Source organism: Parambassis ranga, chromosome 21, assembly GCF_900634625.1.
Source record: "Parambassis ranga chromosome 21, fParRan2.1, whole genome shotgun sequence".
Classification (NCBI taxonomy): Eukaryota; Metazoa; Chordata; class Actinopteri; family Ambassidae; genus Parambassis; species Parambassis ranga.
This window is the reverse complement of record NC_041041.1, coordinates 16119035-16131064: the sequence shown is the minus strand read 5'-3', so window position 1 is coordinate 16131064 and position 12030 is coordinate 16119035. Positions and strand designations below refer to the sequence as shown.

General features: G+C 41.8%; 1 protein-coding gene across 1 annotated transcript in view; it reads left to right on the top strand.

Moving 5' to 3' along the window:
- Positions 1-10142: 10142 nt before the first annotated feature.
- col6a3 (collagen, type VI, alpha 3) overlaps positions 10143-12030 on the top strand; it is a 70892-nt gene continuing 69004 nt past the window's right edge. Inside the window, 1 exon segment of the mRNA XM_028392931.1 lies at positions 10143-10498. The gene's annotated coding sequence lies outside the window, so the exon portion shown is untranslated.

The following is a 12030-nucleotide window of genomic DNA, read 5'->3' as shown; positions in this document are numbered from 1 at the left end:
GCTGGTTCGCTCTCAGCATCAGCAGCTTTTCGGGCCTGAGCCCGCGTAACGGCACAGGCAGGGTAAACTTTGCAGCTTAAAGAACCCCGCTTTTCATACCTTTCCTTGTTCTGTGGGGACTGTAACACCTCCAGGGAAGGAAAAACTCTCCCACCCGCGATATCATTTCCCATAAGGAGTGTGATCCCATCAATTGGCAGTTCAGCACACACGGCGACAGGGAAGAAACCAGTGACTAAATCCGATTGAATATGCACTTGATGAACCGGTCGTGGTACAAACCCCATTTCAATTCCCCTCAGCACAGAGCTATAGCCACAGTCCGATTGCTCAGTAAAAGGCAGTGCCGAAGCTAAAATCACCGATCGTGAACCCCCGGTGTCCCTCAATACCCGCACAGGACGCTGATCCTGAGCTCTACCGGTCAGTGACACCAACCCATCAAAAATAAAAGGCTCAAAACAGGAGTCGGCTTGGTCCGTGCCACCATCTACTGCATCTGACGCCTTAACCCCCACCACTCCAACACCCTTTGGCGTCGGGGCGCTCTGCCCATGCTGCTGCATTTTTCGCTGCAACAACTGACAATTAGCGATGACATGACCAGCTTTCTTACAGAAATAGCACTCCCGGTTTTCCCTTTTTAAACCAGCCTGCTGATTTGATACAGCTGGCGTCTGACGTGACCTGTCTGCCATCCCAGAAGGAAATGTAGTTTTATGGGTGAGCATAAATTCATCAGCGAGCACTGCAGCGGCAGATAATGACTCAGCTTTTTGTTCATTAAGGTACACCACAAGGCGATCTGGCAGACACCTTTTAAATTCCTCTAACAACAAAAGCTCCCTCAACGAAACAAAATCAGACACTTTACATGCATTTAACCACTTATCAAATAGGGTTCCCTTTTCCCTCGCGAAGTCGCTAAATGTCTGTGTCGGGGCTTTCCTATGATTCCGGAACCTCTGTCGATAAGCCTCCGGTACCAACTCAAACGCACGCAGCACAGCCGCTTTTACTGCCTCATACTCCAGGCTACTCTCTACCGGGAGCGCGGCAACCGCCTCCTGGGCTTTGCCATGCAATTTACACTGGAGGAGGAGGGGCCAAAACTCGTGGGGCCACCGCAGTGCAGAGGCGATGCGCTCAAACGCACAGAAATAGGAATCCACCTCTGTCTCTTTGAACACAGGAACCAAGGCAATATGTTTGCTAATGTCGAATGTTGAACGTGAGGAGTCAGAGGAGCTACCGGCACCCCCCACTGGCGATTCTGCACCCCTGTAGCCTGCCTTCTGAGACTCCAGCTCGAGCTGCCGCAGCCTTATGGCTTTATCAGCCTCAATTTCAAGGCGTCTGATCTCTAACTGGAATTGCCGGTTCTCCTGCCTTTCTTGACGCTCCAGCTGTAGCCGGGTGAGGCGGACTTTGAGCCTCGCCTCCTCACTTGGACCAGTACCTGCTGAGGATAGCGGATCATACCTTGGCAGCGTCACAGGCGTTTTCGGCCGTGCCTCAATCGTAGCCCTTTCCTCCTGCGAGAGGGATGACGCAGCAGCGCCTGCAGAAGCCGGCTCTTCCTTGCGGACACTCCCATCACTCAGGGTGCCAGCGTCTGGCTCAGACGCCACCCGCGGTACCGGCCGTACTAGCATCTCTAACGCCTCTAAGCGTTCCAATACCGCAGCCTTAATCTCCCTCTTTAACCGGCCCCTCACTTCAACCCCATAATGTGCGGCGATCTCCAGCAAGTCGTCCTTACGGCAGAGGTCAATTACGCGGAAGGAGGGCTCAGCAACAAAAGCCGCTAAATTAAACCGTGACATTTTTTTTTCTCTTTTTTTTCTTTTCACTTTAAGGAAAAATGAGCCAATAACTTCCGTGATACGGGATAAGAATTTAAAGTATCCCGGACGAGCCCCCACTTATATTACGACCCGGCTCGACGAGGGAAAAGGGAAGTAATACAAAACCCAGATGTTAAAGGTTACGGAAGTTATTTACTCAAATATCCCCGAACACAAATAATACCTCCGGGCACGCAGGCTCCAGGGAGAACTCACAGTTTACAACGAAAAACAACTGGGCCAAAAACAGCACCAGCGACAACACAAAACGAATTAAAACAAAGAAAATAACAGTAACAGAAAAACCCAACCACCCTTCTGTAAAAGAAAACGACAGGTAGCAAGCCCCGCAAAAACAACACCCAACAAAAATACCACACTACTCTCAGTAGTTGCAGCCTTCAGCTCCACAACGTACACAGACATAGACACGGGCCCATACGATCGGCAACCACGGGCGGCTCACAACAGACCGAACAACTCATCCAGCCGCCGCCTTCAGCTCCATCTGCTCCGATTTCAAATAAAGTGCCCCGTGCCCTGATTGGCTGCCCGGTCGCTCGCCCTCCGACGCCCTTCCGCTGCGAGAGAGAGAGAGAGAGAGAGAGAGAGAGAGAGAGAGAGAGAGAGAGAGAGAGCGAACACAGTGTCCACACATGCTTTACTTCAAAACGGCCACCGGCCGTAACAGTATGGGTCTCCATCAACTCACCTTGGGATTAGTTGTGCTAACTGTAGGTGATCGGCTGGAGAGTGGAACACCATTGAGGCTAGGCCGAGAGCTAGCACATGCTAAGCCATGGCAGGCTGCTGGCCGCAGCTAGCAGAAGCTAACTGGGAGAAAGTCTATGCAGCCTTTACTGGCTTGTGTTCTGCTACCCAGCGAATGGAAGTCGAGCAGCTGGCCTCACAGGTAGTTTTAGATGGCCCTCTAGTGGACAAATTACGCAACTTCAACATCCACAACATGGTTAAACAATGTTTTTCCCCACAATCTTGCTGTTTTAAAACTTTATATTCATCTGCGGCACTACAGCCAATAATGATAGATTGGCAAAAGCTCATATTGGCCGATAATCGGTCGAGTTCTAATCACCACGCCGGACACCTCTGACGTGATCCAGAGAAAGGAATTTGAACTTATCCAACATCCCACGTTCAACCGATTTGTCACCATCTACTTCTCTGAGATGAAGTGAGACCTATTCTGACAGATGATGATATCATCTTTGCTGTGGACCATTTTTTGTGATCATTCAAGACACCAACCTCTACACAGAGGGTTCCAGTGCTAAGTGTGTTAATGTAGGAGGGGGATAAAATGCACTAGATATACTACAACTAAGCCCCTCCAACCTTAAGCTAAAACTAAACTATTTCAGCTTCATCATTAGAAGTGAGCTCTCTGCAGCACAGTGTCTCATACAGAACTGTAGATTTTGTGTCCTCATTTGCTTTGAAACACTTTAAACTGTGCAACTTGGAGCTTTCACCAAAATGCCGGTGATGATATCTGAGCTCAGGACGATGACATAACATTGTTTGGTTTGGCCTCCAGACTAGCAGAGGAAGAAGAAGCAACATTTTTGCCTGAGCTTTGATGTTTTCAATCAAAGTCTGACCACAGTCTTTGCCAGGTTAATATTATAATAAAATATTTGACAACATATATTGCCTTACTGACAGCTGACCAATCAGCGGCATAAAGATAAAGATGTTATGGTGCTAAACCCAACAGTAAACTTATTCACAGTTTTACAGTGTCCGCTAAAATCTGCCAGACCAGACCATGAAAATCCAGGTGTGAAAATGAAAGGCCATGTCAGTGTTATGTCCACCAGTGTGGATCATCTGGGCTGCCTGGTGTCATTCTACAATATTGGTGTTTACTCCTGATAAGAGTTAAGGGAAATAGGGAAAATCAAAGGAAATGGAGTCCGCGAAGGATGGTATGCAGCTGTGCTCCTCATGTGTGCAACACATTTCCATTTTAGAGCTCCTTGTGGGCCTAAAACATTTTTTTTTCCTTTTGCTTTTTTCCCCTCTTGGCCAGCTGTTTGGCCTATCTGCTTCCTATTTAGCTTCGGTTTTCCAAATTCCACTATTTCTTATTGACCTCACAGACTGTGTGAACTTATTGCACAAAGTCACAATAAGATGTGCTCATGTTGATATCTTTATAAAACATTTGCTATGACTTCATATAAAGGATGTGTATTTAGAATACTTGGCATGACCAATGTCAATAATTTCTTGGTAAAGGACGGGAGCTATACATGATTCACATAATTATCAATCTGCATTTTACATCCTAAAAACCATTTATACTGCGTCACTTTTACACTGAATTTTGCCACACAACACATGAGAATCATGTCTTGCTAGTTCCATTTAGACCTAATTCATATTTGATTGATGAAGATTCTCAGTCATCCAGATCATAATTTGTAGAGAAGATTGAAGCAAGGTGTCTGGACTTAAAGCCGTGCTTCAAACTATGAATTCATATTTGGCTATTTTTTAGATGAGAGGTAGAATAAAGTAGACTATCACAGTACAACAGTTCAACATCAGAGTATAATGTTTTTTGGGCAGATGAATGATTGGGCTTGGTTTATCCCTACAGAGGAAACATCCTGTAAATAGTTTTTGGCCTTGTGTCTAAGCTTGTCCCATAGCAACGCCTCGCAAACACATCAACAAAAATCCCATAACATGAAATAAACACAAAATATGCACCAAAAGTTAACTTCATTGTATCTTATCTCACTAACACGTGTATTATGCATCAGAGCCATTAGTGCAAATCAACCTGACAATGGTGACACGACAACTTTTTCTTTTCCAGTCCTTTCTGTTTATTTTCAAACAAGCCAAGCCTGACTCTGGACAAAAAGACCTCACTTCACTAACAGTTTGATAGCTCAAACCTAGCTCGAACTGGAAAACACTCACACTCAACTAGTTTCAAGCACAAGGAAACACAACTGCACACATTTGCACTGTATGCAAAGTGTATACAACAGTGAAATATTAACACAAATTTTTAAGAGTGAGATAAGTTTCTCTTTCAGTCTACACTCTGTTCTTCTTACCAATGTCATCCGAAAGCAGTTTAAATTAGGCTGTGAAGTACTGCTCTCACCTCCAGGGGGGCACAGCGGGGGTCCTACCCACACAAGCTCACTCACACACACACATCTGGTGCATCTGTCAGCATTAAAGCTGCCCCACAGTGTTCTGTATCTACTGCCTAATGGAAATAGCAGCTCCAGTGTTTGCAGTCATACAGTGTTTACAGAAAGTCCTGACCAAACCATGTCACTTCTGATTCACACAGGAGTCCACAATAAAAAGTTCATTTGTTTGAGGTTGTGAGTTTTGTTTTGTTTGTGTGTGCTGCCACATCAATTATATAGTAACGTTTTAACATTATTATAACTACAGTTCAACATATTATTCAAGTGGAAATTATGATAGCCTAACTTAGTAGCATAAGTAGGTTCATGTGCTGATGAAGGTTAGGATGTGAAAAACCCAATCAAAGCTGCTAGAAGCTGTGTAGGAGGCAGCTGCAAGTTGTTTCATTTGATGTGATTTATTTACAGTGTTACCATGGTGGAATAAGAAACATTTAACTAAAGTCAAAACACCTCAAGATATCATGCACACACCTCTGCAAGGAATTCTCCTTGACAGCTTTTATAGCCCTCCTCATCAGGAAGAACGAATCCAGGCTGTACCATTGTACCCAGACCACACATTACTAGAAACAGATAAATGTCAGCATAATTTAATAATAATAATTTATTTTAATTTTAACTCCAATTCTTATCTCCTGCTTTTTATACAAAACCATACACAAACAATTCAGCATGAACTTCTACCAAATTGTGAGATTAGCACAGAAATATCAGCACTTAACAGTAGAAATGAATAAAAACTGAACATGCGGCTAAAATAAAGAAATACAAATGTGATGCAATAATGTGATCAACAAGGGATGCTTAGCTGTGTCAGTAAGACATCACCACTGACAAATATCAGCCCACCTTCTATTATGCCATACAAAGTGTTTAATGCTTTTGTGACAGAGTGGGAATAATGGCCGTGATTGGCAATGTAAAATGTATTTACTCCACAAATGTGTGAATGAACAAATATATTCAAACATTAATAATAATAGTTTATCATGGGAATCTCTACCTCAGTGAAAGACCTTTTATGTGTATAGGTATGTTTGTAGAAATAACATACATGAGGAAATTACTGCTTTACCACCCTCAAACTGTCAGTGAGGTCAGTGCAGCCAGACTGAACTCGATCATCCTCAAGCAAACACTGGGTGTTTACTCAGCATTTTGCTTTGGATGAATGAAGCCTATATTTTAGCCAAATATTCAAACTTAAAGCTCAAGAGATTGTCTTTAGATAAATTCCATATTCAGGCTGATACCTCAGCTTGTATGTCCAGATGTGATTGTTATATCCAACTTCAGGAAATGAACAGCAGCCTTGGTTTTTGGAATGGCCACCTCCTGGAAGCACAAAAAAGTCACCTAAAGTCACCGTCCTCTCTGCATGGACTGCAAACGTCTGGCAGTAGGATGATACCATTATCATGTCACCTCTAAAATACTAAAAATGTTTTCAGTATATTTCTTGTACCAATTACACAGTTCATTGAAAAAGTATTGCTGCATGACAGTTTGAGGAAGAACATGGATCCTTATGTGAATTACAAAAAATGCTTGTTTCATGGAGTCTCATAATTTCATGAGTCATTGGGTGGTACTGGAGAAAATGGAAAGTACAGCACATGTGCCACTCAGGATTATTCCATTTTCAGGAAAATGAAACCACAGAAAGCATTTCTCTATCATGGCTTTGACTTTGTATTTAAGCCATCCACATACAGCAGACCCTCATTATCACACAAACACTGAAGAGTCTGGTGCCCCACGTGCCTGCACGTGCTCCTATGACATGTAACAGTGCATGGAAATGTGATCCAGCTCCAAAGAAGAAAGAGATAACCTCACCAGACATATTGCTGGCTTTGATTTGACCTCTGGTGTACTTTTGAACCTGACCCTCTCTCGCACTGAATATCTGGCATCTGACCTTTGTTGAGAATCACTTTAACTCATCCCAGTTGGAGATAAATGTACACACTTTCCTTTTTTGCATTCTGACTTTGTTACTCTGTGAAACTACTTTTGGATTCCAGGTGCATTTAAGAAAAATTCAACTCTTCTTGCTCACGTGATTTTAATACAATGTGTAAGGCCTTTCACCAGTGTGCATACTAAAGCTGGGCAATGGGACAAAACTATTTGCTATCAGCAATGAGTCCATTGTCATTTTTTTTTTAAAACTTCAACCTGAAAAACTTATACTTTCCTTAAACAGTCACAAAATAAGCTATGTATTTGTGACTAACTGCATGTAGTTTGATTCTATAAAATAAGACAACATACGCCTTTACTGTCATCATAATGGCATACAATGAAATTAAAAGTGCAACATCTACGCTGTACCAATAATAAAATACACCTCACACAACTGACATGACAATAAAAAGTATAGAGAGCCATAAACAATATTAACTGTAGTTCTAATAATGCTGTAAAAAATATAAAAAGTGATAGATATTAAAATGTTTACCATCTAAAACTGTTCTACCTACATGCTAATACTTGCTAAATATCAGAGTGTTTTCTCCCTGATTAGACCATCTGACAAATATAGCTTATAATGGATGATGACTGACAGATGGTTTGTCCAATCACCTGCAAAGTACTCTATTAAAAACACACCTGTCCATTTCAGTTTCTCACAGCAACTTCACTGATGATTCTGTGTAACAAACCACCTGCCCTGGCAGTTTAAGGCAGCTATTAAAAAAACTCTCCAGTGTTTTTACCATAATTTACACCTCCTTCTGTAATGCATATAGCATTACTGTGAGTATTAATAGTTTCCTCATCAGACATGGGAGGAGTGAGCTAAGGCTAATCCATCTCCACCCATTTATTTGCTTTACATGGAAATAAGTGTGTTGGTGGAAGCAACACACGCTTTTTCCCTCAAACTGCCGGTGAACACTTTGTTCCTAGCGGTCACGTCTTCACAGAAAAGCGACTGTTTGAATACTCCAGTTATGTAGAAGGGAGTTTCGTGCTTTTACTTGAAAATAAAATAAACACTGAATGTGTGTTCACTGTTTTACAGTGCTTGCAGGACACTTGCTTTTCATAATTTCCATACTGTAGGAACTGAGTGAAATTACAGCCACACCCAAAACATCACGTGATACTAAAGAAAAATGGTCTCTTGCTTTAGCTCCAAGTTGAGTTGTTCTCATCTGTACCTGTCTTAGTTGTGAAAGCTGGCAGTTATTAATGAGATAATTAGTTTTAAAAACATCACAGGAAACGCTTTCATCTGCCTGCATCATGACATCACCTTGGTGGCATGCATCAAAGAAGCTCCTCACCCCATCTGTCAGGACTGCCCAGCCTCCACATATCAGGCAATTGTTAAAAGCTGTGAGCGTGACATTAACATCACCCAACAATGTAATTATTAGTGCTTGTCACACTAAGGCAATTCATGACTTTGATTTTGAAAGGTCTGTGTTGGGTTAAGGATCCCTCACAAGGGAATAAATGTAAGACATATTCCCTAAATGATATGGAAGTATTTGGGTTCAGCCTTCCCACATCTTACTTTGATCTTTTTCTTAAAAAAAAGCTGCTTATCAGTCTTTATTTAGTCTTTGAATGTGCAACAGCTTGTAGCTAAGGACTATTACAGCAGGGGTTGCCTAGCACAACAATAACAGTACACAGCTTTGCCAGAAATTTTGGTGGTCTGAGTAACTTTCAGCCAAGAGAGCATGGATGCCTTTAACCACGTTGATTATAAATATTTCCATGTTTTATTTTGAGACTTGGTTTTAGACATCAAATTAATTAAATGGCAATTACACTTAATAAGTGTAGCAAGCCTCCCTCTGTTTGGTCTGGACTACAGTGCTCTTTTCTGTTGATATGTTAATTGTCTACTATTCATACAGTCATTAATGAATCAGCAGAAGATACTGTATCCTGAAAGTGCCAAACAATAGCCAGGCAAAAAAACATTGGCCTAGGTTAGCAAACTATTGCCTATTTGTGACTAACATGAAATACATTATGTTAAAATGATATCACAATGTATTCAGTGTGCAAGCAGATATTGCCAAACATTAATTTACTGAATCAGCTGGCAAGTTGGTGATGGGGACTGTAGTGGATTGATGCAACATTATGTTCATTTGCTCTTAGCTTTTGTGCCACAAAGCTAAGAAACAGTTTATCAGAGCTCACATGCAAACAGCTGCTTGCTGTAACTGGAAATTAAGATGAGTTTAGACTGAAACAGGAAACGTGTGGTCCACAAAACCAATTCAAAGAGCTGAAATATGCTAATGCTGCCTGTAGCAAGGAGACTGCAAATATATCAATCATTTTTTAAGTATTTGGCATCCCTTCTGTTTAATCATTTTGTTCAAATGCTAATCCTAAAATATGTGTTTTAACCTTTAAAACACATCTATGTGCTGTGGCTAGAGCTGTATACAGGTACCACCTCAACTTAGAATACATGTCATTTTGATCAGCAGCTTGACATGTAATGTCATTTTTTATTATCCATATTCCCACTTGCAATGTGGGGACAACACAAATGAACTCGTTCACTGTGTGGCTTCATAGTTAATTTTATTGTGTAGCTTGGAACAATTAAATTCATGGCACTGTGTCACTGCTTCACATTTTTAAACCCTGCCAATACACTCTCTTGTACATTCTGAAAGATTTGTGAGTGTATAAAATTAATGGTGTATTGGTATGTATTGGTAAAGCTTCATTCCAAGGTGGCATGCAGACAGAGCATACTTGTCAGGTGTCCAGACAGTGGGATGTAAAGTCACGGGTGGATAATTATTGGGTAAGTGAATGCTAGGTAAACTGTATGGTTTTTTTTTGGGTGCAAAAGGACAAATTGCTAACTATAGAAAAATGTAAATATCTGACTTGGCAGAGTCATTAAAAAGGCCCTGCAGAGATGAAGGGAGAAATGGCAGCATGTAGGAAAGGGTAAGGAGAAAAGCCCGCTCCTTATTTGTGACATCATCTTCCCCACTGCTCACATCCAGACCAAACAGGGCTATGTGTCTGGTTTTCATTTACTCCTTTTCTTCCCCTCTTCTCTCCTCTCCTCTCCTCTCCCTCCTTCTTCTTTCTTTAGAGAAAGTGGGAGGAGGAAGAGAGAAGTGGCAGAGCTCCAGGAGTTTGGAAGTTTGTCCCATCCCAGCACTGAACTCAGCACCACAGCTCCTCTGGTTTGAGACCGGGAGGGTGCCTGTCTCCTTCTGTCTCAACCATTTCCCCCCTTCACTCAGGACCCCACTCTCTGTACAACTCTTATCAGTGACCTAATCACTGTCTTGCTCAGCTGCCTTCCTTTGGGAGGTGCTGGAAAAGCCAGCGAGGAGAATTTAACAGGAGGATAATGACCAAAGGTCCAGCTTGCAGTCATTTTACATAACTGATTTTTTTTTCTTCAAAAACAGATAAAGTGGAGTACAGCTACTTCAGCTCAGGGTAAGTGTTAAAGTCTGCTGGTGGTGTTACTGCAGCTTGTGCACGCTTGCTAAGTTTCACAAATTATACTCTTAAGATTGACCTCAATTGCACTGTGTTTAGATTGTATAGTGTGCTGACCCCAGCATAGCAGCTTCGACTCATAACATGCAAACTCATGATGGTTGTGTAAATGTTAGGTTTGTGTAAGTTTTTGGCTTATACCCCATAAATATGAGACAGCATGCGTTTAGCAGGATGACTGAAGGCTATACTTTAGTGGTGAGAGTGCTGCAAAGGGCAGGAGGTGAGCCACAGAGAGGGTGAAGGAGGAGACCTCCTTGTTGTGTGTGATGCATGTGAGTACTACTGTGCTCTTCTAGTTTTAAATGGTTTCACTTCTGTTTAACATTTCTGCATTTTGCCCACTTTCATACATTAAGGTCATAGAATTGTGTACTACATGTGCCAGGATACAGCAAAAGCTTTGATACCAGGTCAGTGTAGTGAACTTGTGAGGCGTTTGCAACACTGTCCTGCAGAAAGTCTATTTTTTGTTGGAATGTTTTATTGCATAACTGAACTGGCTTCATATATTGAAATCACAGACTATTTTTAAGCACTTGTTTTTTAATCTGCAATGAAAATTTGCTCCCTTTTGTTGGATCTACTAAAGTCATATTCAATTTTTTTACATAAGTCTTAATGAAAAGTTGTTAGATGTTTCCACTGCAGCAGTAGCCCAAAAACCACACCCTCCCTGAAACAGGCACAGGAGTGGAAAAGTGTAAAGAAAGTGTTTTCCACACTCCAGGCCAGATGTACCAGGAGGACAAAAAAAAAAGGTTGTAGGCCACAGGGTTATAGTTGACCAGGTGTGAGCTATTAATCTTCCACCTCGCCTGCAAGACTGTCCACACGGAAATGGAGGAATTTAGCTGTGTCTTCTTTGCACTGTGGTTCCCTGTGTCCGTGTGGGATTTGATGAAGTTCTTCTGAGTCAGAACATAATGAAATTACACTGGAAATTTGTCATAAATAATTCTCCTGAACAACTGCTTCCGTGTGTTTTGATGTAACCCGTTGCTAGGATACAGGGAGAGGGAAGAGCCGGTTGTTGGTCCAAAAAAGCAAAAGGAAACTTGGTGTGGGCTCCAGATTTGGTTTAATGTGTTTGAAGAATGTTCACATAATTTACTAACAGTGCTATGACAGCACTACAGCTCTGAAGACAGCATCTTAGTTGTGAGAGCTGCATCAAGAGGATACTTGACAAAGGACTTTTAGAAATAGTAGCATAAATCAGCCTTAATGTGTTTTATGGCTTTCCATATTTTTGTCATTTCAACGATAAAGCATCACAGATGTCTGGAAGAGTTTTTAGAAAGGTCAGAGAGAAAACTACTAACCTGATGTTATCTTTTGCAGAAGCACCATTTAGAATTGTACAGCAGCACTATAGTGTGCACTAGCCTTGTAAGTGAATGGTGTTGATAGATAACAGTGCAACTACTGGATCACAGATCAGCTCTATCCACTCTATCAGGAGAAAA